This window comes from Pipra filicauda, unplaced genomic scaffold (genome assembly GCF_003945595.2).
Source record: "Pipra filicauda isolate LSUMZ 115617 unplaced genomic scaffold, ASM394559v2 scaffold187_size1440530_pilon, whole genome shotgun sequence".
In the NCBI taxonomy this organism is placed as follows: Eukaryota; Metazoa; Chordata; class Aves; order Passeriformes; family Pipridae; genus Pipra; species Pipra filicauda.
In genome coordinates this window covers 747,406-774,807 of record NW_024104295.1, presented here as the reverse complement: position 1 = coordinate 774,807, position 27,402 = coordinate 747,406, and the positions used below count along the sequence as shown (strand labels likewise).

At 39.8% G+C, this 27,402-nt stretch overlaps 1 protein-coding gene and 1 long non-coding RNA gene across 7 annotated transcripts in view; both read right to left on the bottom strand.

The window, feature by feature from the left end:
• KIAA1217 (KIAA1217 ortholog) overlaps nucleotides 1–27,402 on the bottom strand; it is a 233,054-nt gene that overhangs the window by 125,706 nt on the left and 79,946 nt on the right. The gene's annotated exons all lie outside the window — the stretch shown is intronic.
• Nucleotides 6,700–7,057, bottom strand: LOC114004088. The gene is made up of 2 exons (XR_003546456.2): nucleotides 6,936–7,057; nucleotides 6,700–6,832 (listed from the first exon to the last, which is right to left on the bottom strand). It is a non-coding gene; the product is annotated as an uncharacterized LOC114004088 (long non-coding RNA).

Sequence of the window (27,402 nt, the reverse complement as noted above, 5' to 3'; positions counted from 1 at the left end):
AGTGCAGGCTGTGAGGTACATCTGACTGTCATCAGGGGACTAGGAAGGGGAGAATTGGACGATCATCTTTCAGATGAGATAAGGGCTTCCAGTCTGAAATGGGCTCCAAGAAAACACCCGTGGTCAGAGGAGCAACTGGTCTCCTAAGCAGAACAAGGAACATCCCGAAGAGTCCTTTGCTACAGCAATAGTGGGTGATCAGAGAAAGGTAAAAGCATCAGGTACACTGAAGCGAAAACCCTCTGCAGGTACAAAAAGGAGTAAAACACACCTACTGCAAAGAGGACAACCTGCTCCCCAGGAGATGCACAGTATTTGGCCCAACAAAAGTACCCAAAGTTCCTAAAATAGTTAGTCTTTTAGTGTAAGTACTAGGTGAACTTTTCCTTCCAGTAAGAAGTTTCTATGATGCAAAAGGTCCCATGCTGAACTTGACCTGAGCCCCATGTCTTTAATAGCAGAGTTAAAAAAGAGGACGCAAGATTGAACAAGTCCTTTGAAGCACTCAGTGTCTGTTCTCCACCATAAAAGATGCTTTAGTAGATTTGACAGGACTTCTAAGTGTTGGAGACCATTTATCTATCAGGGTCTGACAACTCTCAAATTTGTTCCAGTGAGGACACAGAGGTGTTGTAGGAGTTTAGGCGCTGGAGCACAGCAGGCTCTACTGATCCACGGATGCTAAGCTGAAGAAGTGCCAGGAGTGAACCACAGGAGACAAAACAGTCATTGTGAACAAGCTCATAAGTGCACACTTGAAAGCCTTCATCTTCTGCTGCTTGATCTTATTTTTCAAAAAAGGAAAAAAAAATATAATTTCACAACTCTAACACTGCTCTATCAATGATGAGATAAAAGGAGAATATGTAACAATAAGCACTTAAACATTTGCCTCATAAGCCATTAGTGAGCAAATGTAGCACTATGAAAACAGTAGGTCTGGACACCAGCAGTATTATCCTGCTCTGTGTGTCAAGGAATGCAGACTTGCTGTATGATGAAATTCATGCTGCCGTGGTGCATTTCATGCACTGGAAAGGGACCACTAGCCTGCACAGGACTGCCCTAAAAACAGGTATGACCCCAACATATAAGGAAGCACTTTCAGAATAACATCACGATGGGATGACATTAACTATAAAACATTTATTCTCCTAAGCAGCCCAAGAAGGATGAATGAATAGGTCGTGGACTCAGTAAAACCGGGTTCAGTACAGGTATAGAAACACTTTGGCCAGTGACAAATTTGGGCCTCAGTTTCCCCACTTCAAAATAAAGCACAGTTCCCCAATCTACAGGGATATTGCAGAACTATAATTGTTTATTGAATGTGACAACTGTCAAAAACCTTACAGAAATCATAAATTACATTACTTATTATATGATTATTGTTATGCCTTGCCATCAGTTAAAGAGTTTTGTTTAGTAGTAAGTTGAAATTTTTTTGCCTTGCATAATTAAGTTCAGGACATTTGTGAAACCTTTTCTAGTTCTGCCACTGATAAATGACAAACTTTAAGATAATGGTTTAAAAAACATAAAGCAACAACAGACCATGAACTCCCAATGATATGCTGCAACCAATGAATACAATATATGAAGGGAATTCAAAATAACAGTAGGAAAGCAACATTACTCCTCTATATGGCTCTGACAGGACCATAAAATAATGCAAGGTTAGTTCTGGTGTGTGTCTATTTCAAAAGTAACGTTGAAAAACTTCAGCACACTCAGGAAAGAGCTACAAAATTCTGAATTATGGATGATGCCAGAGAAGTTCTCCCTGCAGGCTTCATTCAAAAGAATATGAAAAAGCAACTTGATCATGTAATGTGGGTACCTATGAGAAATTTCTGATAAAAGAGTACAGTTCAATTCAGAAGAAAAAGAATGTGAGACAGGGGAGAAAAAAGTTATTATAGCAATCAGTTTGGTCCTAAAATGTAGAGATGTGTGTTTTTTAATATTAAGGTATATTTCTGGAGGTGAGACCCTGAGTTTAGTCGATGGAAAGAGCTGAGACTTCAGAAGGACAAAAATTAGAGGCACGAGATTAGCTTTCATTTATATTAAAGCGATCTTTAAGAACTGAATTTGTGCATCATACTTTTATTTGTTACTTATTACTAGGTCTGGTTACCAAGATATTAAAAAAAAAGAAAATCATAAAGGAAAAGGCACGGGATATAGGGGCTTGCAACAGTTTAACTAAGATGGTTAGCAAGAAATGATGAAAATCCAACACATTACTTGTGTTTTTCAGGAATGCTGTTTAATGTGATTTAAAGGTACCTGACTAACAGCAATAAAAGAATTGCATATTCTACTGAACATAGAGAGAAAAAACATTGTAAAGAAGGATGTTGAGTCAACTGTCAGTTGGTCAGTATTTGGGTTTTGCCGTGATCACGATTTGGTGTGTAGGACCGTATCGACCTTCTCAACTGGTATCAGGGCACCACCTTTCTGGCTGAGTTTAGTTGTAGTGAGAACTCATGACACATGAAAAAAGCATTCAACAAAAGCTCCAAGTCCGTGCATTTTCTCTTCAATTCACAGCAACTAAGAATCCTCCTCACCAGTTGGGCCGAGCAGTTTGCTACTGCAAGATAAGGCCCCGCACAGGTCTGAATCCGTTTTTGTGATGCAAAATTATTCTGAGTCTAATCTTAATGGAACTGTCAAAGTGAAGCTAAACAGGTATTACCTTTGCATCCGCATCATGCAACAAGCCTCTATGCAAACAGAACAAAAGAATAGTGAAGCTTGGTTTTATTAGAAATTGGTCAGGCACCGATGAGACAGAGAGAAGTTTTGTTTTGAATCTCGTTGTTTAAAGTTATCTGTGTTTTAACAGCCTTGTGGTTCCAAACCGAGCTACCTTGCTGTTGTTCCAGGGCTATGTCATTAATAGATAAAGTCCTTAGCCCTTCTCCTATCTCTTGGCAGAAAAGACAGTGCCACCTGCAAATACAGAATTAAAGCAAATGCCACTCAACCACATACAATAATCATCCACCCAAGCTCCAATTTAGTAATGAAACCAATTTTAAAAGAATTGCATATTCTACTGAACATAGAGAGAAAAAACATTGTAAAGAAGGATGTTGAGTCAACTGTCAGTTGGTCAGTATTTGGGTTTTGCCGTGATCACGATTTGGTGTGTAGGACCGTATCGACCGTATCGACCTACGAAAGCCACATTTTCATCTTTTAAGATGACCCACACAGTGAAAACCACAGAAAGGAAAAGTTGGCTTGTTTTGTCCCCTACATCACTCCAGTAAAACCAAGTTGGTTTAAATCAGGACTGCAGAAATCCAGCTAAAGTCAGGGACTGTATGAAGTCATGTCTGATTCCGTCTCTAGCAGGCTATTCTGCATGAAAAAGTCTTGGGTAATCAACAGAGTTCACACTGAAAGGTCAAAAATAACGTTTGCTGTGTGATAGTATAGCTCGCAAACATCTGTATGCATGATACACACTGTGTTTAATTGGTCTGTTGATATGACCTGTCTTCAGTTTTATTAGCTTTCAGTTTTGCCCTATAATAGCCACAATGAGAACACTAAATTTCCAAACAACCCAGCTCTTGTAATCCTGCCATCATCAGTACTGCTTAGCTCTAGATACATCACTGTCTAATTGCCACAAATATATATTTGTTTTTATCATCAGTGGCAGTCCGCAGTCCAATCACCATCTATATAACAGCTAAAAACACAGCCATGAGAAACTGTGGAGCTGACTCAGCTGTTCTAGGAACTCAACACAAAAATTTCCAAATCACTGTACATCCTGCCTGCTGGGTTTCTACAGAGAGAATAAAGAGAGTCAAAATGTTAGAAATGTCTGTGTTTCATCTTACCCATTGCTAACAAGCAAAACCAATCTATTTGAGTTTTTAAAGTGTCTAACTTGAAGAATTTCTTTTTACAGATCCCTAGCAATTTTCCAATGGCAGTACGTGTCCAGCAAAATGAAGCTTCACAAGAGCTTTGGGACCCAAAGGAGTGGGGTCCATGTCTCCCTCAACCCTGCAAACACAGTTGGGATACCAGAATCTTGTCCACAGAGGACTAAGGGTATTATCTGGCCATTACCACAAATACAGTGTTACAATCTTTGGATACCCATTGGAAATTTCATTTAACAGAGTTTTGCAGATTGAGTCCTGGTCCCTGTTCCAATGCTAAAGGCTATTCCAGAAGTCAGGAAGAAGACAGCTGGCCTCAAAAGCCACTTGCACATGAGAAGCCATGAAAGGTGAGAGAGGAGGTGTTTATGCACTCCCAGAACAATTCCAAGATGTGAGGATGAGAGTGCAGCACACAGGATGTGTTGTTCTCTGGTAAGCTTTAGACAGCCACGCACAAGGACCTTAAAAAAGATACAAGTTTTAAAAAAGTCCCTGGACCTGCTTATATGAACAGCATAGACCACATACAAACTGTACTGTTTAATCTCCTGGTACACAACGGCTACTGAATTTAGCAAGAAAGAACCCACAAATAACCACCACAGTTCCTCTCCACTCTATTAAAACACATTACTGGTTACAGACTATTAAAACACATTACTGGTTACAAAAACAGTATTTTCCTGATAGTGCACATATTTTTAGATTTTTCAAAACTGAAGAGGCAAAACAATACGTGATCAGAGAGTTGCTTCAGAAACATGTAAGCTGCTTATAATCATTTCCCCAATATTTGAACACCACAAAGAAGAAATATATGACTGATTACCACTACAGATGATCACAAGTACTGTTTCCTCCTTATTTAAAGCTGTGCAGTTTAACAAGTATTATTTTCTGAATGAGGAAAGACGACTATTTTTCACGTCCTGCCTTCATTCAACACACTTAGTCTGCCCAGTGCCAGTGGGCTCCTTCTGGAAGGGCACTACAAAAGTGATTCATTTGGAAACAAAAAATGTAGTTTTATAAAAACTTTATAGTTTATGTAGTTTTATAAAAACTTGTTTTATTCTGAACCTACTTGATCACTATGACATACAAGAGTATTTGGAAGGTAGCTTAGCTAGTGCACTTGGGCTGACACACATGGTCTCTTCATGGACTCCCCCTCTATCACATTATTTTGATTGTCCCATCAGTATTTTTCTTATTCCAGACTACCACATGCCAGTGTGGTATGACAGGAAAGATACTGCAATTTCTGTAACACTACTAGAAGTTACCACTTTCAGCACTGCCAAAATGTTTGCTTTAAAACAAGTTTCTTTACCTTCACCTTTTATTTGTATTCAAGATAGTTCCACTGTCATTATTAGCTCTAAAGAGTCTAACTTGAGAATGATTCTTGTTGTTTAACCAGGATTGTAATTTATGAATTAAATAATCAAATATTCTGACAGTTTTCCTTTCCAGGCTGTCATTACTCCTGTTTCTTCCTTCAACTATCCTAGTCAAGCATCCCACACAGTACATATTAAAACCATGTAGTTCTTTTTGAAGGAAAGAGCACATAATAATTAAGAAAATGTTGTAAGTATGACTAGTAGCTATACAGATTTGGAATGAAAAAATACATTGAGTAAAAAATTATAAATGGACCATCCTGAGAAAAACTGATAGGAAAAATAACAGTCCCAGTAAACAAAGAAAGCCCAGACTGCAGCACTGCAGCCCTGTCACCACCCTCACTGGCCAGGTTATCAATAGGAGCCCAATGCCAAATGCTTCTAATGCCAGAAGCCTCCTCTCGCCTCACCAGTGCACTCAGCCCCTGGGAGGTTTCAGGGAGGGCATTTTAAATGGCTACAGTCATTAAAAGCCTGAGCCAAAAGTCATAAGCCCCATATACTCTGCTAAACAGTGACCATCATAAAAGCACAAAGAGAGAAGAGACAACCGCCATGACTAAAAGTAAGTTAATGGCCACTGAAACCAGTGACCTGGCCAGGCCACTGGGATATTTCATGGCTTAAAGGCTGACCCAGTGATTGAGCTGTCCCCTGTCTCAGCAAGGCCAGGATTTCACCCCATCATGACTTTCACTTAACTGTAATCATCTCTCTCTTCTACTTTCGGAAATAGATGAGACGTGCTGAGAAAAGCAGCATAACGAAGTGATGACTGTATATCTTTTCCAGCATCAGCATTTTATTAGAGGGATTTGTTTGCCAGCTTATTTTTACAGGAGCTCAAGAGGCCTGACTGCATATTTGAGAGCTTGCGCTGTGCTCCAGTTTTTAATGACAAAATGCCAAAGTTGAACATGCAATGCCAAACATTCCAGAAACCTCCTGCACAATAGCCACTTTAAATGATGTCTTACTTTTCCTGTTCTGTGAGGCATACAGAGTAGCAAAAATGTTCTCGTCTCTTGTTTTTTAAAATGCCACAAGGCACAGTAATGGCAGACAGTTACCACTTCAACATGGGAAAGCAAACAAGCAGACTAGCCCAGCTCTTCAATCCCATGTTTTGCAAAGCTAAAGATCTGCAGCAATTCACACATCTTACCTTTCAAGTACATTAGCATGTACTGTGTATAGAATAGAGAGATACCAAAAATCAACCCCCAATCCATATATACAGTGTTGTAAAACACTGAATCGTGGTTTCCCCCCCCAAAATTGCTTTAAATAGCCAGAAAATCACTGTGAAACTAGTATGTCAAATAGGAATTGAGAAATAGCAACAAACCCCCTTTTGAATGAGGCCAGACTAAAACAAAAAATGTTGAAATTTATTTCATTTGTACTGCACTGCTAGAGATGGTCCCCAGCTGGGGATTAGGTCTCATTGTGCATAGTGCTGGACACAGGCATTGCAAAGCTTGAAGCAGGCAGCAAAATCCACTGCAAAGACACAATAGTCAAAATGTAAGGTCAAGGACAAAATGTTAATACACAAGAAAGGCTGCCCATTATGGTTGGTTCAGTAAGGTAGCAATTAGCATACCGGCTGCACAGTGACTCGTGAGTGTTGTACAGGCAATGTGATAGACCTGAGTTATAAAGAATAATTTGAAAGAGGGTGTGTAACCAACTTTGAGGAGATCCTAATAAAAATGGGAAGAAGCATGTGGGAGTTTGAAAATGTTGATGTAGCCTAGCGCCTTTCAGCACATCTCTCCCATAACTGTCAGTGCAGATGTCATAATGAAGCACTATGACTCACAGCAGAACAAATAAATGCTTCTGAACCTGAAACACAGTGGACCAAAACCAACTAAATTAAGATAATTAGGGAATGACCTCACACCACTGTGCCCCACAAAACCTCCCTGCATTAAGAAGCTCATCTAAAGACAAATTCACTAGATGTCTTTCTAATGACTATTGTCAGCCACTTAAAAGAAATTTCAGCAAGCCACTTCATTCTCCCAAATCAAGGCACTGAGATTTTTTTCAAGTTATTCAAAATACTACCAAATCAGAATGCAAATTTTGTGTTTAGGTGTTTTGTTTTGTGTTTTATAAAGAAATGGATACAAGTGGAGTCATCAGTAAGAAATTGCAAGCTGCTGGAAAACTGAGTCTGTTTGGGCAGAGCAATATATGGGCGATAAAATAAATGAAAAGGTTCTAGTTCATGTAAGGGTTCTCACTTAAATGATGGTTTTTTCCTTCATAAAAAAGAAAAAATAAAAAAGCAAAAGAAGCAGAAATAATGACTGTTATGTCTGATATTCCATATACTGAATTTGAGAAGACATGCATCTCTTACATCCCTCTTGCTCGCAAATTTGTATTTCTTTCATCCTCACATAGAAGAAATTTCCCTTCTTCTCAGTTTTTACCCAGACAAGGCAAAAGTTGTTTTCTGCAAAATCTCCATCTTATCCATTTACCTATTTGAAAGGCGCTTCACCTTTCAGATTTCTAAACTGAGAACTAACAAACACCACCTAGCATGACTGCCTCAAGTTTCAACAACGTGGTACTACTGGACACCCTCACATACACACCTTTAAAGAATACTCACAATTACAGGGCAAGATGAAGGCAAGTTCTGATATGTATTGACATACATAAAAAATAATTTATAAATGGGCATAAGCATATATGCATATAGACATAGAAGCATATATTACACCGTTACACTGTGTTCCAAAGACCTATGAAGAGTAATTTCTTAAGGCAGGTACACGATATGGAGAACACTTTGCAATCAATTTTACTTTACTCATTTTTGTTTTATGGCATAGTCTGATGTTCAATTCCTTCACTTCAATATGAAACTCAAAGTAGACACAAGATACTAAGCAGTACAGTACACAGAGCTCACTATTGCAGTATGATTGAGTTAGGAACTCTTGAAGCAGACTATATGATTATGGATCACTCAACAAAAAAAATCCACCTAAATGATAAGCTATGCTAAGCAAATAAGTTATCTGTATTTTTTCATCAAATAGGTTTAAACTATTTTACAATAAGCTTTTTTTTCTTCTGTCCCACCCCAACAGGAACAGATTATGATGATTACATCCAAGATTTGTTATTCAAGTTCTAATTCATTAATGATAACATACAAAAGCCTTCCTAAATTATAGCCAAGAAAAACAGCCTTGCCCACATAACAATGCAAGGCATTACTTCACATGTCAGGAAGAATCTCAGGGCTTCTACTGCTGTAGAAGCTGTTTTTTCAGATCCTTTATGGTAGCATATCCAGCTATGCAGTATCTGCTCTACTTTTACAAAGCTTTTATAGTTTGATAAAGTTCTTTGCATTCCTTTTTTGTCAGTTTTTAAGTGTCTTTGTTCTTGACACTCATACCATTAATAAAATCATCTTTCCAATTAGCTTTAGAATCCAAATGTGTTACTTTGTTAGGCTTAAAAGTGGCACAACCTTCATATGAATTTGACTTTTTTTCTCAGAAAAAAACTTTTCAAACAATCCCTTATCAGAGATTAAGTTTGTTATTTTCAGTTAGGTTCTTCTTTCTTGTTGTAAAGGCTGCTGGGCATACTGAGATCCTTAATACAAGTCCTATACTACACAAAAGCTTTATACATGGCATCCACAATCATTTGAGAGTTAAAAGTAGAGAGGGACAAAGACACATAGATATTTAAATAGGTTTCGGCACCTTATTCATGTTGTTAACTATGCTTGAACTAAAACTCACCACATGGAATTCTGGAAAGCTCATATGTTAATTTATACACTGTGATTATTTCTGCAGTATGCTCACAACACAAAGTAGTAACATAACACTACTTAGTGTAATGCTACACTTTGAAGTGTACACAACATTACAACACTGCAAAGGTTCTTGTTGGTTTGCTTCACAGTTGCACTGGACAGAAATGTAGTTTCATGCTTGAAACTCAACAAAGATGTTGCAAGAGTCTTCAAACAGACAGCTCCGTGCTTGTGCTAGTGACTCTGGAGCACAGGATTACCACAAAGGTCCTCATGCACCTGCCTGTTTCCAGTGAAAACTCACTGACTAATGCACAAAACATGATCAAAGGGTTTTACATGAAAACAAGACCAAAGTAGAAGTCATAGTGAATAGTGATTTACTAATTCAATCTGCAGCTGTTATCATATAAAATTTAAGTATATGGTCTATTTTCAATCCAGCTTCTACAGGAGAAGTGCTGCAGTTCACTGCCAAAAGAATTCCTGTGTTACAGGTAATGTCTAATGCTGGTTACAAAACACCCAAGTCCAACTTCTTTTTTACTGCAAATAAGGTAACTTCACCGGAGATAACGAATGCAGAACTGACTGCAGCACCAGCAGCTGAACCCAACAAGGGATAAAGGGGAATTTAGACAAACCTCAGACACAACAAGAGCCACGATCACGTGTGGCTTCCAGGAAGACAACTCGTGGGCCAGGTTCCACTAGGTCATTTCTCCTTCCCAAACAGTAACAATGTTTTATTCTTCTCAGAAACCTGACAAGAGTAAACTTGAATGGTTTTTCTTCCAAGGCAAACAAGGAACATGCCTCTTCTTTAACACACATTAGTATAAAAAGAAAATTCTCTTGATAATAACCATGTGGTGATAACTCACCTCATTATTACCAGCGTTTTGTCATTTCAGGATTTCTCATTTCCTTAAAATATCAAAGTAGATAAAATATAAAAGGCCCATTTGTGTAGCACAGCAGTGGTTAAATTTCACTACGGAAGGCAGAAGTAATCCCTCTTTTGCTGTGGTCTACAAACTGCTGTGGTAATTGGCTAAAAGGCTCCCGGTGACTCTTCCTGCGGAAAGGAAACTATTCCCCTCATATCTGCAGGGCAGAAACAGTTGATGTGAACAGTGCCCATTTCTCTTTAGGGTTTTTTTTTGTTCCCAAAATAAAATAGGTATTAAATAACGAACAGGATGGAAGATCTTAGATGCAGGAGGTATTCTGTAGAGGAAGCACCGTGTAAGCACTAAATGACTCTCTTCTACAGGCATCAAACCCTTGTCTTGGGAACAACTGTACATGGGACCCTTCTCTTGACACACACAGACTGGAAGAGTGGGACAGTGTAAGCAAACTCAGCTACACATGAATCCTACTTGCCAAACAGAAATGAAAGAAAGGCTCCCTTATAGAAAAGTAAATAATAAGGGAGTAAACTTTATAACTGAATTCTTCTTTTCCTTAATAACATATATAATCTATTTCCAAATACTACTAATACATTTTTTCCCTACCCTAATTTCAGACACACTAGAACTATTATCTTGGTTTACAAGAAAACAAAAGAACTATGAATTTTCTCCTCATTCCTTCAACCTGCTGGTCAGCCAGGTGTCTACTTGCCACTGCACTGCCCTTGTTACTGTGATATATAACAATAAACATATTTATGCTCTGATCTAGCAGACAAAAGGTGGTCATAGATCAGTTCCCAGTGCATCTGCAGTCCATGAAACCTGTCTGCAACCTTCTAAGGAACATTTCACTTCTCACTTCTACTGAAAATGAAGGTATTTGTTATTCAGATGGCAGCTCAATGTCTCCCCGTCTCTCCTTAAACTTTGAAGAAACTCACATATGCTTAACTTCAATGGCAATAATTGAGCATGAAAGCTGTTAAAATTATATAATTGAAGTATATATGCAGGCTTCTGTATTGTTTTATATCTCTGAGAACACCAAATGAATTACCATTTATGTATGGTAATAAAATAAATTCATTTTCTTCAAAAATTAAGTTTTTTAAGTTTTATCACTGTATACTAAGAAATATTTCTTAACTTATGTACTATTTTCTCTTCACTTGCTTCCAACTAGTGCCAATGAAATTCACATGCGTTTTGCAAAGCACACTAGAAGTTGCAAATCAATTTTTGTTACTACTTTGCTATCACTAGACACCATTTAAATAAATGTAATCAGCCACTTCAGCAAAGGTCATCGTGTTTCTACCATTGAGTGGAAGAAGCTGAAGTCACATGAAACCAAACTGTACAGGGGGGAAAAAAAGGAGTTCTGCAAAGGATGCAACTCTGAAACTTACTTTGCCTTTCATTCTTGTTCCCTACCCCCTATCCCCTCCTCACCTACCCACCGTGACAGTGCAAAACCCATGTGTGCTCCCTCCACCTTTCCCATCGAGGAAGGATAGATCCCCCCTGCAGTTATTCTGGAGTAATGTATGTGTCACATGCAGTCAGCTGCTGGCACTGCTGCCTCTGCTCCCCTCCCAAAGCAGGCTTGGTGCAGCGTATGGCGTTCACTTGGGGTTGTCTTCTCTGCCCAATGACCTTTAGGATAGCTATTCTCCTTGTAGACTTTAATTGAAGACAGTTCTGCAGACAAAAAGGCACCTAATCAATCATGTCAGCTTTCTCCTCTTAGGAAACAAGTCTAAAAGCCAAATTGACCAGTGCACCTGCCAAGGCTGTGCACTGGCAGGAGAGGTCAGCGAGAAACAGAGAAGTGGCTTTGGGAGAAGGATGAAAAAAAGGAAGGTGGCTGATGCTGACAGAGAAATCCAGCTGACTACATTTTGGTATTGTCCCACTGATCACATCATCAGTGACTGGGGGGGGAACAGGAAATCCCAAACAATTTACTTTGCTAGTAAATTAAGACTCTAAGCACATTACCAAAAAAATCCTGGATCTGTTGTAGTCAAGATGCACTATGACATTAATGTCAATGCACTTAAAATTTCACCCTCATTTGCACTGGGATACCAGCATGAGATGATTTATTACAGCCCAGATTACAGGCTTTTATTGAGTGTATTGGCTTTCATTTAAAGTCTCATTTAAATATAGCAAATAATTTGTGACAATGTATTAAGTTTCCACGAGTTTTAGTTCATGATGTAGCATTTTGGCACAGGACCATGGACTTTGTCTCTAATTAGGTCTTCAGCACACTCATTTACTTAAATGCGATATACTCATGTGTCTGTGGAGGGACAAGTGAAACAAATGGTTATCTTGTATCTGAATAAATATTTCTGCTATTGGTAAAAGAGCTTCAGCAGTGACTCCTTGGGAAGGGCAAAAATGAAGAATTACATCATGAACTAATCTAAGGCTGAAGACATATTTATTGCTCAGCTGATCTAACAGCTCAGCACACTGGAAGGGGGGATGACTCCTCAGTTCTCCTGCCCTGATCCCAACCACATATCCCCACCTCCCTCCCTACGCATAAGGTGAAACAATTTGTCTTCTCCTCTCATTCCCTAACACCAAGGTTAATTCTCTCCTGTTTCTGTGAGTCTTCGGTGCATGGGAAAAGAGAAAAACAAGGATAGAGGGTTGTTAGATCAATATAGACTTTATATGCAATTTTAAACTAAGTTAGCCTTGCTGCTGTAAAAGTTAACAGGGATAGCCTATTTATATTTATTGGACAATGGCTGGCCCAAGGTCATGAAAGAGGAATCCAGTGGCCCTGGATACCCTCATCACCCAACTGGCACTTACATGTTTCAGTGAAGCCTAGGCCTTTCTCCTTCAACAAATACATGTTCATAGCTTTTAAAAAAGCAAAATCTGGAGAGCTATCCTTTCCTATTAGATGTCATTACCACTGGCATTCATGGTATTCCTCATATCAAGCACAGACAGAGCCACCAAGGGCCACATCCCATCTTTTGGCACTTCAGCTTGACATGTTGACCTCTGTCTGCCTCTACCCTGGCCTCACAGAGGCAAACGATAAAGGCAAAAGAAATCCAGTATCTCTTGCTTCACAGTAGAAGTTAATGGCTGAGAAAACGATACAATGATATGTTACAGGCACATAAAGCTGATGGAAAATTCACCTAAAACCACCTGTAAAACTATGTTTTGTTAGTGTTTTCCCCTATCAGCATAATCTGCACAGATTTATGAGTTGAAGCATTTCCAACAGCAAATACAAATGCTGAAGGAAAACACTGTAGAAGTTTTTATGCCAAATCCAGGCCCATAATTGTTTGCATAGTTTTGACAGCTTAATTCTGTAAATTCCCCAGATCATGTTTCAGATCAGGACTGATTGAAAGAATGTGCAGTACTCCTGGAGGTGTGTGAACTCCTGCCCTGCTCAGGCGGCCAAGCCCTGTGCCAACACCAGCACTGCAGTGATGGCACCAGCCGGTAGGTCAATGTGGTCCTGTGGAATCTGCTTCACAGGAAGACTGGATTTTGAGGCAGAAAGTTTATAAGGCAGCCTCTAGAAAACTCTGTTTTCCCATCATCCAGCCAAATCCTCTCTATAATCCAGTCATGGCTTACCCGTAATGGCCATGAGAGCACAAAGGCATAATGGATTTTGCTGGATTATCACATCCATTCCTTACAGGCAATGAGGCATAAGAGTTGATTGATTTTTGGAAGCAACTTTTCTGCTCATGCTGCCCTAGAACAACATTCCAGCTATCCTGGCAGCAAGAGTTGCTCTCCCAAATTTATCCGAGCCAACATATACTGCCTGGCCTTACGCCAGCACCCTCTTTTACTTTACTTTGTGCCCCACTTTTTCATTCATCTAATATATTTACAGAGAACAATCAAACACATTCAGTATCAAAGCTCTCTGGGAAGGGACACCACTTTTTAAGATGTGCTGCTTGTTTCCCCTCAGCATACGAGTTGCCAAGATGGTCTCTGTGCTCTTTGGGGTGATCTCTCTGGTTGAAGTGGACAAGTAAGTCAGGAAATGTGACCTACCATCCTTGAGGGACACCAGCCCCATGACAGAGGCAGGCAGGAGCGCAGACATCAGTGGGGACCCAGAAAGCAGCATAGCTCCTCATCCCAGCTGCTAGGCAGAAAGGATCATGTTGATGTTTTCCTGGATGTTCACTTAGTTTCTGTTCCTGACTAATAGATATTCATTACAGGCTAAGGATCTTCCTTGAACTGTCACTTTGAGCACAAGAAGACATAATATCTACCTTTCTCTTCTTCACACATCATGGGCTGCAACTACCACAAGGTCACATATCCTTCAGGCACATTTTCCCTAGCCTTCAAGTCTACCACTGCCGTGAAATACTCCACTGCTTGTTTGAAGCCGTTTGTGAAAGATCTGGGCCATACCACTATTCAGTTTGAATTTGAACGTTGTTATTCTGCTTCAATAGATGGATAAAATTATGAGCATGGTTCAAATCCAGTACTGGGCTTCCCATGAAAGTAACGAGCTCTGGACCAGCATTACATTAAATTTCAGTGTAAAAGGTATTTTCTGTTTCAAAATGGTTTCAGCATTTGATTAAAGGCTGATTAGACATTAACATAAAAGATGCTGACATTTTAAAAAACACCATTGTAATTGCGTCAATTTACATTCTAAATTAATATAATTATCTAAACAAGCAAACTGTAGCATTAAAATTTTAGCTGCTTCTACTAACCAGCACGTTGACCTATTAATTGGCCTACTAATCAATTACCTAGATAGAGGTAAAACAGTCTCAAATTTCAATTATACATAAAGAAAGTTTAATTAAAAAAACTCCATTTATATGCAAGACAAAGTTGCACTGCAGGCATGAAAAAGTATAATATTTTGGATAATTAGTTTCAGGAAAAAATACAAATTACAAAAATATCTCCAAAAGAAAGTGTCTTTAATTGCATATAAAGTAGTTTATGATTATTTCCTGTAATTAAAGTCATGATTTGCTGGGACTAAGCCTTTTTGCAGATGAGTAAGGTATTTTTGATTCACACAATCCTCACTAAACCAGAAGAGCACAGTAGTTGCTGTATTTAAATACATGATCATAGACTTGGCTTTTCATGTGTTATTTAAATCCAACCCAAATGTAATTACAAGCCTTTGTGTAAGATCTGAAAGGGCCGTTACAAGGCTGACCAGATGGCCTCTTCCTTGCCACAGCACTGGCCCTGGTCAGAAAACCCAGGTTTACTCTGGGACTCACTCCCACACTGGTGTGGGGCCTCTAATGAGAAAGACAGCAGATGATGATGGAAAGAACTCTCCATGCCCTTGGAGGTGATGATCCCCTGGAGCCACCTCTGCCCACACTGCAGTGCTGCCCTGGGTTGTGAAGGAGTCCCAGCTCCAGCCTCTGCTCCCTCAGAGTCCTTGAGATAGCCCACTGACTGCCAGGTCTTTGTCTCTGCATTTTTTAAGGGGGGATTACAGGCCACATGGGATTCAGCTTCTTGGGAGTCAGCTTTTTACATCCGGTTAAATAGGACACACTGGGGAGATCTGAAAGAAATAGCCCCATGGGAAAGAGGTGACATGTATTTTTACATAGTGTGGAGCAATCTAAATCACAGCAGGCAAGCTTCTTGGTGGCCATCGGATGCTAATATGTCTGAGGACATGTCTGGTTTGGAGGTAGAACTCTCTCCTTCATTCTACCTGCTTCTAAGAACATTGGTAACTGATGGCCTGTTTTTATTCACTTAATATAGATTTAGTTGTTAGACTTAAGCTAACTTGCACTTTGATTTCTGAAGAACGCCATGAATAAGAACCTTCTACTTCTCTAAACCTAATGCTGTCAGTCTGTTGGTATTCCTCTTCCCTTCTACGTGGTCTGTAGCAGGCTAAAGCACATCTGAGTCAATCTTGTGATCTTTTAGTGAAAAAGAACTCCAAAACAGGAGGAAGCAACCCTGTTGTTTTTATTCTGCCTAGCATCCTCCCAAACCTCACGTCACTATGTCAGGGACATAGTGCACTCAACAGCTATACAGATCAGTTATCTCAAACAGGCTCCAGAAGAGTAGGCCTTAAAATCTAAATACCAGGAGCAGGACAGCATATCTTGAACACTGTATCTCTGTGTGAGAGAGATCAATTTACTATCCTTCTTTACAAGCACTTAGGAAGAGAGGAGACACCAAATTTTGTCTTTAAAGGATCAATACTAAGGAACATCCATGCCAGCTTGAGATATGCAGACAAACAGGATGACAGACCAGCAAATGCAGCAGTGTCATGTATAGGCACTTCCACCAGATTAAGTTTCTTGAAGAAAAGGAAATGCTGAGTTCCCTGTCACAGAACTGAGTGACAGAGCTTGTCTGCCCGCTGTGTTAAATCATCCCATTTGTGCTTCTGCTCCATATATCGTCACTTCAATGTCTGCATCCTTCCTCAGCCAAAGGCATTCTCTGGAAAGGTTCCTGGCAGCGGTTGCAGAGAAAATGGAACAGGGGTGTTCCCACCAGGGCAGGGAGGCACTGACCTGTCACTCTGGCACACATGTTGGCAAATCAAATGTGACATGAGTAAATGCAGGGCACAGTTTCATAACCATAGCTCAGCACTGCACTAAAGGCAGCCAGCAAGACAATAGGGATGTGTAACTCAGTTTCTGGCTCAGCTTTTATTTCCACCCTGCAGTTATTGCCTCTGTGTTTCCAACACTGGCAGGTAACGGAGGTTTACTCGCTTCACCCTGGATCACAGCAATATGCAGAAGTATGTCCACGCCTTTCTTTTTTGATCAAATCATCTGACATGTATCATCTGACTTCATATTTATTTCTTGCAAACTGCAAAGTTAGCAAAACCACAGAACATGGTACAATTTCACCTTGCAAAATGGTGGGAGGCAGAAGGACAAATACAAAATGCCTTTGGAGCTGCCTGAGGAACTAGCCAATGACCCAAACAGCGCAGCCAGGAAAAGGATTAAATTTAATTTGTTTTAACCACAGATTCTACTTGAAGGCTCATGTTTTTCCTAAAAAGTATGGGGTTGTATTTGCTGTGTACAATGGTTACACCTCAGAGAGAATGCATTTATGGTATTTCCTACTACACAGAAGTGGAATTTCCCTTTGTGCAGTGAAGTATCCCACTCTGCATCTCTGCATCTTCCGTTTATTTTCTCTATTACAAAGAATTTTCCATGAATAAAGTATGTTAAAAAATAGGTAGAAAAATTATATAACCCCTTCTTTATAAAATTTAATGGTTTTTTTTACTACATTTCTCTCTTGTGCTTTTTTTCCCCCAAGACTTGCTCCCCAGAGCCCTGATCTTCCAGCAACATTATGTGCCTGAGGGACTGGTTTGAGCTTTACTCTCTTATTGAGGAGCCACGAACCAAGCAAGGCAGCCTGTCCCTGTCCTCTGCTCCTCTCTTTTTCCCAGAGGAACTACTCAAGGATGACTGAGCCACAAACAGCCAAACCCCTTTGTTCTCAGACAGGAGGAAGAAAACAGTTTTAAACCTGGGTGTCTTTCCATTCCTTCCATTTGAGCCTAACTCGCTGTCCAAAACACTCCTCGCTCCATGCCACTGAATTTGTTAAACTTTATCTATCTTAGCCCTTCCTTCTATGCTGAGCTTTATAGTTTAGGTATGAAGAAGTGTGTTGATATGATGGCCAGCCAGCCAGGTCACACAGGTAAAGGCTGCAGCCACTGCTGAAGGAGGAAGCTGCAGGTCCACAAGGCCCCAAAAGATCCTGCAAGACAACAGATAGAGGAATGTGCTTCCTTCACTGTGTTCTTCTAGAAACTGGAAATACTTCTGCCTCACCAAGGACTAAGTCTTCCTTCTGTTAAACTAATAAAAGTTAGCCAGAAGGATGCTGCTTGTCCCAGGGGTGAGATTGGAGCTTTAGCACTGGGGATTAAAAAGAGCCGGAATTAGGATGATGGACATATGCATGCATGAACAGTGCACTTAAATAGTGCCATCCACAAGAGCTTCAACAAGATTTCCAAGACCTGGAATTGGAATGGATTGTTTTTATTTTTGTAAACTACTTCTTTTATTTCTCCCTCACATCTTACTGCACCTCATCTATAAATCTTTCCAAAGCCATCTTTCACTGACATTTCTTCTGAGGCAATCTCAGGAAAAAAGAAGCTCTGGAGTTAGGAAGCATCAGTTCAAGAGCGTCATGGAGGCAAGAAAGATACAGCAAGTCTGTTTTCAAGTTGGAATTAGAAGAAACCACCATGCAAGGCTCACATCAAGAATCAACTTTGCATGTATCTTACTATGTTCAAGTAGCAGGATAAAATTTAAATGCAGCTGAAAACTGTCCACTTTTGGATGTAACTACATAACAACAAAAACAAAAAAAGGGCCAGAATTATGATCTAACTTAATTAAGTTACCAAGCTATATATTGTCAATTTTACATATTTTCATTTTTTAAGGTCTGACACAATGTTCTTGATCATTATAAGCTGAAACACCTAATGGCCACAATACCTCCAGGAAAGGGAACCAGAAAGGTTCTTGGTCACAAAATCTCAAAAACAGCTCAGACACACTCCTCTGCCTTGTTCTCCAGGTTTCCAAATAAGATATCTCAGGCAATGTTATTCATGAGTAAGCAGGCCACGAAAAACAAATTTATTATTTCTGTTCTTTAGCTAGAATAAATTCTAAGGATTTAAAGCCCACATGCTACCCTTGTCAACCACTGTCAAAGGGAAATTTAGTTTTTGAGTAATTCTATAGAAAGAAAGAGGTCATAGGTCACAACCAAATTCTTTGCCCAGTTCATCTGGGTTTTGATGATGTTCTGTGATTAAGACAACATACCATGACAAAGTGCTGAAAATCGCTAGAGGAACAGTAATAGTGTATCCTAGAATATAGGTGTTTACTCCCATAAATAAGTATCCAAATGAACACATACTTTGAATAACAATCTTACCAAATAATCAGAGTACTTAGAAAAATGTATTACAAAATAAGTTTTCTATTGCACATGTATGCATTCTTTTAGGGGAGAAACAGAAGTCAGACCATCAAATCTCAAACCACAACAAAATCCTATTAGCATTAAAAACATTAATTATGTTAACTTATTCTAAATTGAATTTATAACAAATACAGTCCTCTTTTGTAAATCAGTACCAAGATACCTTCTCTTCCAAAAGATATCAACAAAGAAGAAGTGGATTGTGACTACTGGGTTACCTATTACTGCTGTGGATTTACAGTTATGTTTTATTCTGAAAAAAAAAACCACAAGTCAAACCAACCAAATGAACGAACGACAAAGTATGGACCAAATGTACAACACATGTCAGGAAGGATAAATAAGCTGAAATACAAAGGAAATTTTTCTCTAAGCTTTCTGTCTAGTGACTTCATTTATCACTTTCACAATATTTTCAAGACAAAGTGAAAATTCTAAGTCAATGGTCTTTCTTTAAAGGCAATTTGTGCTATGTATAGTAAAGCACAAATTTAATAGTATGGCCAACTGTAACTTATGCTCTTGCGCTGTTCTGATCTGCTCTAGCCTTCTGACATTTAAGTTTCACAAGTTCAAGCTCAATTTAGCAGGACAAAGTCAAAGGTCATATGTAAGATGATATAAGCTGCATGTCACTAAGCAGGTGACAGTTTAACTTAGTATGACACAAGGTGGAAGGGGATGGAAAATTTTCAACAATACACTCCTGCCTCCAACTCCTCTGACTTCCATACCTGCAAAAAAGCAAGCTGGCCACATACAAAGAGGCTTTTATTTGTACTACAGACCAGCTACCAAAAAACCCCCGAAAAACTACATACCCAAGTCAGGGAAGGAGATGGTCAAAGCATCCTCAAGAAACCAGCATGCTGAAGGAGGAATACTGGCAAGAGAACAATTTTCTAGGAAGAAGCAAAACTATTTGAAGCAGGGTATTGGGGAGCAGTTGGAGAAAGGCAGTCTGGTGAGACTGGGAGAGCTAGAGACGTTCTGTGCTCAGTGCTTATGGCAGGGGACTCAAATGGCAAAGTCATCACTTTTCTCCCCAAACCTGGTGCTTCTGCTGGTCTTATGCTGTACTTCATCCTTACCACTCAGGGGTTACTGTGGTCTAGAGATTATTTCAGTAATAAGAAGGACTAGACCAAAGGTTCAGCTACTCCAGTGGCCTGTTTACAACACCAGCTTGAAGTAGGTACCCAGGAAATTGTTAAGAACAGCGGTGCAAACAGCGATGCTACTCTAAAACTCTCTCCCAGTCTCCAGAAATTTGCAGCTTTGTAACTTCCTGTCCTACAAACCTTGTCCCCAGTATTATTACACCATTTTTGTGTTGGAGACACCTGGATTACACACTCCCATGAATTTATAGCAGCAGGTGATACTCTCTGTCTTGTTCTCTGTTCTCTTTTTCTAATAATTACAAACATTGTTATTGAACACTGCATTGACATTTCCATGGATCCTGATTATTCATCATGGCTAGGCTTCGCGAATGAAGATTTGGGAAGGGCTCTACCCACATTTGTTACAAGCGCGCTGGTGGCTAAAAAGGCCAATATGAGATAGGCACATCCAGTTGCAAAAGGCACAGCAGAAAGACTCTTTGGATGGTATATTCTGCAAAACACGGTTCTTTCTGCATTGTCTTTTCTCCTCAAGAGTGATCCTGCGTGCGTTCTCAAAGGCATCAGCAGCGTTATAGATGGTGTGTCTCCAGACCTCCCGGTTGGAGGCCAGAGTAGACCAGTTATGTTGATCAGTATGGCCAAGGCTGAGATGCTGTTTCAGGGAGTCCTTGTATCTTCTCTTCGGGGCTCCTCTCATGCGGCAGCCAGTGGCAAGTTCACCATAAAGCAGGATCTTAGGGAGACAGTGGTCCTTCATCCTTGACATGTGCCCTGCCCAGTGCAGCTGAGTTCTCAGCAACATGGCCTCAATACTTGTGACTGCTGCTTGTTCTAGAACAGATGTATTGGTCACATAATCTGACCAGTGGATGTTTAGGATTGTACGGAGGCAGCGTTGATGGAAGCGTTCTAGGAGTCGCAGGTGGTGGTGGTAGATGACCCATGATTCAGATCCATATAAGAGAATAGACAGCACTATGGCTCTGTAAACACTGATCTTTGTACTTTTCTTCAAGTGTTTATTTCACCAAACTCCTTTATGAAGCTTTCCGAAGGCACTATATGCCTTTGCTAACCTGTTGTCTATCTCTCCGTCAATCTTACCGTCCGAGGAGATGAGGCTGCCTAGGTAATTAAACTGCTGGACTGATTTGAGCTCTGATTTGCCAATGGTGATATGGGGATGATGGAAGACTTCCTGAGGTGCTGGTTGATAGAGAACCTCTGTCTTCTCTAAGCTGACTTCCAGCCCAAAGAGCTCAGCACCATCTGCAAAGCAGGATGTTAAACGCTGCAGAGCTGCTTCTGTGTGGGTGACAAGGGCGGCGTCATCAGCATAAAGCAGCTCCCGGACAAGATGGTTTAAGGTCTTAGTGTGGACCTTCAGTCGCCTTAGGTTGAATAGGCTTCCATCAGTACGGTATCGAATGTAGATACTGTCCTGATCGTCGAGGTCTGCCATGGTCCTTTCATGCTGAAAAAGACTGTGAATAGGGTTGGTGCGAGAACGCAGCCTTGTTTCACATCATTAGTTATTAGAAAGGGCTCAGAAAGTGCATTGCCATATCTGACTTGGCCGTGCTGATCCTCATGGAGTGAGATGATCACTTTAAGGAACTTGGGGGGACAATCTAAACATTCCAAAATCTGCCATAGACCTTTTCTGCTCACAGTATCGAAAGCCTTGGTGAGGTCAACAAAGGTTACATTCTGATTATTCAAAGCTGTGAGAATATATTCAGACAACCAAAATGAGTACTGTTGTAGCTTAGCATCTTTCAACTGTTTAGCAGTCTTCAAGATTATAGAAAACATTAAGCTCAAAGACGTCAAGATTCTTTCAACTCTACACTGGACAAAATCATCTCAACTTAAAGACCAACTTACATCAGGTACTCAACTACAATTACCAGGCCTGAAATTCTTGACAAGAGAGGGGTTACTATGTAACTGCAACTTAATGAATTTGTATTTTACAGATCTGAACTGTATTTTTATAGAGAGATTTTTTAAGGAATTGAATGTTATCGATTCCAGTGTCCAGTAAATCCCATGTTTTAAACAGTTTGAACAAACAAGACACCAGTTGACAACACCAGCAATTCTGCACCTAAGTATCAAGCAAGTATCTTACTTCACAGTTTCTCAAGCACCTACCTCAAGGAGAGCTCAATAAACATGTTTGTAATAATCATTATTTTTACACACATATAATATATACACATACACATAATATATAGGCAGACAATGTATAGGTAGTAATTATATATTATATATAAAAGCTTTCATATGAGCATGTACTTCTAGTACACTTTAAGATTTATTTGACTTCAAGGATTTCTAAAGGTCAAAAGTTCTATGAATAACCATGGTTGTTGTCTGGTCTTTATGTAGCTTTTCTGTGAGTTATCTGCTCAGTTTAAGAATACTTACATATACTTATCTGGATTATATTAAGACAAACAGAAGCACAACCAGCCCCCAATGAACAAACATATCTATCAGAAACCACAATGCCTATAAAGTAATTGTCTTTTATTGCAAGCAGCTGTTTACTAATAGGCATCTACACGAGAAGCTCTTGAAGGAAAGGCCATAGAAGAAAAAAACAGTACTTTAAATCCAAAAAAAAAAAAAAAAAAAAAGACAGACATGTAACTAAAAGCACTTCTGAACTGAAAACATAAGTCTTTCTGGCATCCTTCCCAGCTACTATTTGATTCTATGCCCTGTGTGACATTTTATATATCCTCATATTTGAACTACCCAGTCATATTTTGTTTCTTCCTTCTACTGGTTTTTGAACTACTGCCACAGTGGTGTCACTGTGTAAAGGAAATGTGCCAGTCCACAGTGCTTCATGCTTTCTTTTTGTAACCTGATGGAGGAAGCTATTTTAAAACTATAATTTATCTAAAAGTTCCTCAGGTATCTCAACATTTTTCACGAAACAAGGCAGGATCTGCAGGTAGATTTCTGAATTCTGAACTGGGTTTTGCATCCTTTGTGTTGCCCAGTAACATGGTTTTGGCAGCCTTGACCCTAAGCTCTAAAAATTGTAACTCCTCTAATTAACTAACATCATTACAAGAAGTTAGATAGTCCCTTCCTCAAAGAGCTCACACTTTAAGAAAAAAAAAAGTAAAATATGGCAGTGCACTAATTTTAATTTTTTAGAAGACAAAACTATTCAAACACTGATCCTCCCTAACACTAACCCAGGACACCTACACTGTAGATTCCCACAGGGTGTGTTTAAGGGTAAGCTCACCACCCTTAAAAATCAGTGAGCATTTTTAAGACACATGTCATCTGATCCATTTTAGATAACTCCTTCAGGGCAAGTGCTGAATTGAGATTCCACTCCCTAAGGGGAGCCTCTATTAATTAGCGAGATTGCTAGTGCTAACTAGCCATGCAGCTGCACTGTGTTAGTCCACTACGATGCCATGGTACACACAGATATCACAGAGGAATGTGCCAGTCAGAAAGAGGGATTTAAAGGCAGAAAATCTTAAGGGACAAACTCATTCAGGCAACTTATTCAGGGCTTAATGGGTGCATAAAAGAAAGTGAAAGAATCAAGCACAGAAACATGCTGCAAAACAATGAAAAAAGTATAGTGGAGTGAGTAATAGTAAATGAACTCTCTCAATTCGTTTGCTGGAAATAACATTTGATGATAGAACTGAAAATTTCAGAGAAATGCCTAGTGCTACACCCTGTCCACAATGAGAAAACAAAAGAAATCCACTAGGAAATTGTTCATATTTCACTTAAAAGCAAAAAAAAAGAAAAAAAAAGCTCGTAAATATTATCTAAATTACCTTAACATACTCAGCTTAAGCAAGTCATCAATGATCTGAATTTACTGTGTGCTGCTTTGCTATCTGTGGGGAACATTCTGATCCTGTAAATCCTGAAGAATTGTTTAAATAACTGCAAACTCCCAAACATCTCATCATGTAAAAAAAATCAGTGTCATCCTTCGTCTTTCAATTGTCCCTCCTCAGTGCAAGCACACAGCTGTCCAAAAGGATCAAATTTCAGTTGTGATGGATCCCATACTGCAGTCTATAAACAGCCTTAGGTACATCATTGGTTATGAACTAGTACATTTCCTAATGATCATTAAAATACAAGGCAGTTCACTGAACTTGGAAAACACTAAGAAATTATTCTCCAGAGTGTAACATCTGGTATAAAGGAGGAGAAAAACATTGTTTTCAAGTGCAAGACATTTAAGAACTGGAGGCTAAAACAAAACCCATTAATCTATCTCCACTCCCATGTTCAAAATGAAAAACAGAAAAAATACCCTTTGGTGCTTCACATTAGGAAGACACAAATCTGAGATGTCTACCATCTGTTTTGCTTGCTGTTTTTTAATAAAAAGGTGAAATTACTCTAGTTGGGTTTTTTCCTGCTTTCAATAGAAATCCTGAAGGATATTTTCAGACTTGTAGTTCCAAGGTTTTTATACTGTTCTCATCCTATGCTATCTGGGTGCCTGTCAAATTTAACTACTCTGCCTCAGTGAACCAGTGTCTGAGCTTTTCAGATATTAATAAAATTATCCTGACCAATGAATCTGGCTGAATTCAGGGAGCCAGGGGGGGAAGGTAACTCCCTCTGTGCTCCTCTGTTGACCTCTCTGTGAATAGCCCATGGGCTTTTTAAGGCCCTGCTGTCCCCAGGAAGCTGCCAGCAGCCACAGACCACTCGATGGTGACAGCACTGGCCATGACCCCTCCACCTCATCCTATGGTACTGCCATAGGGAAATTGGGTAGAGTTGGACATACTGGCTTTAAACCACCATGCAATTTCCTTTCACTGGAGAAATTCCTGCTGTCTAGTCAGAGCTTATGGCTTATCTGCATGGTCAGAGGAATGAGTCAAAGTCCCACCTGCAATGCTTTGGTATTGCTGGAAAGGCTCCTTGGCCAGTGCCCTTAATCCTCACTGCACAAACACTACTGTACACACATTCAAGAGTTACCTACTGATCTTGGATGAAGAGCTATGACAAAAATTGTCTTTCTGGGGGCCATGAAGCATTTAAAGCTGGCAGATGGACACCCTTCTTCCTATCTAAATGCATCCCTGTTGTGCTCACAGCCCTGAATAGCCACCTTTGGCTCACTCCAATCTGGATGTGATTTTGTTCTATTTTTTCCTTTTATTTTTCAGGGAAAGCCTCCATGCCCTGGCCCATCAGCTGAACAAGTACTAGTTCACTTCACAAATCTTAAAACAGTACCTGTAATAGATGCTACTCTTCCTACATATTTAAAACTGAATATAAAACCTGATCACCACTTTTAAGGGATATTAAAATGCTTTTAAAATCCTTGTTGTGCCAATATCAAATTCTCTGTGATTCATACAAATTAAAGCCTTAAATTTTGGATATGCATGGACTGCAAACCAAGGCTAAAAATGGATTTTAACACTTGGATTGTTTTTCTAAAACAATGGCTGCCTTCATTATAAACCAGTATCACATATTATAATACAGATCTCTCTTCTTCACCAGTTGTAGGTGTTGTGGAATATGTCTTGGCTCTTTTTTTTTAAAGTGAAATTTTGATGTTCATTTAAATTAGGAGTATGAGTTTCTTCAACTTTCAGCAAAGAAAACAATTAAAAGTAAAAACATTCTAAGATTTGTTTCTCACAGTTGAAATTTTCTTACACACAGTTCAGTAAATCACGTCTCTCCATCCAGGTTCAAACATTGCACGAGTTAACTTAAATCGTAATTCTCTCTTAACTGCTCCTCAGCCTCTTGGCAACTTTCAATGCAAGTGGCTGGAAAGTTATTGTTTCAGTCTTATTAGAAAGAGGAAAATATTTTCAAGGTCTCAAGTAAAATGTGCTATTGTTTCGCTCTTGCAACACAACAGCACACAGACATTCTTTCAAGTAACATTTTCAGTATTTAAAATAACTACATGAACTTTTTAAAGTGGTATGAACTCCGATGTCCTCATCTCAGCATCTATTATCCAAATAGCATTATGCTGTGTGAAATGCTTCACTGGCAGCAACCAGTATGCTACTTTGTGTAAACAGAGAGCCAAACTCCCCTCCTCTCCAAGCCTCAATACAAGAGACTTCCACAAATATGCTGTGGGAGTATGCTTTCCCCTGGGAAAGGTCACACGGTGATACCACTGACCCTGAGCACTGGCATGGGATGGCCGAGGGACACTGAAGGTCACAGATACCTGGACACACTTGGCTGATGGCACAGGCTCACAGGCTGTCCCAGACTCATTTGTACTCTCACAGCCATCCATCCCCTCCCCTCCACGGACTCTCCAGCCTCGCCACAGCGAGGGGTGGCAGGAATCTTCTGATATTTTATGAAGGAAATAGCTTAGAAGTACCATTTCTATGCAAAAAATGAGATTGTGTTAACCCAAATATACAATGTGCTCACATTTCAGAGAACTATTTGGTAGCATGTATTCAAATGCAGCCTTCACTTCAGTGCTCTGTGGCAGGAGAGAGCCATGCAAGCCAAGAACAGGTCCTGGAAAGAAAGAGTGCACCACAAACAGTGTTGATCCCTTCAGACCATGAAGAAATGGTCAGAAGCCTCCAGAGATGACAAAACTGAGGCTTCACCAAGTGGTGGAACAAAGTGGAGGGTGGGTATTTGCAGAGGGGGGGTGTAGTGAAATTGTGCTGGGTCTGTAACAGCAATAGAGCCAAGGAGATGGAGGAAAAAAACGCTTTCACAGTCCACTGTGCTTTCCAAGGAGCTTTACAAACTGAGTCCCTCGGTCTCATGATGGTTAACATGTAATTTTAAAGGTCTTCCATAAGGTTAGTGTTTTTCCCACTGCTTATATGGCACTGGCAATCCACAGCCTGAGAACTACAAGCAGAAATGATGACCCAGGTCAAGCAGAAAGAAACATTGGAAGTGCATTTCTCATCAGTCACAAAGCTCTGCACACAGCCTGGAGACTGTAGAGAACATGGCCCAAATTCAGGAAAGTACAGACAGAGAAACCTAGGACTGCATAACATAGGTCAGGGTGCGTTTTGGTGTTGGGATTAGTTTTTTGAATAATTAACTGGTTGACTCCACCACCCACACCCAACAGGTGTGTTGTAGTTGTCAGCTCAAAAAGCCTGTGACAAA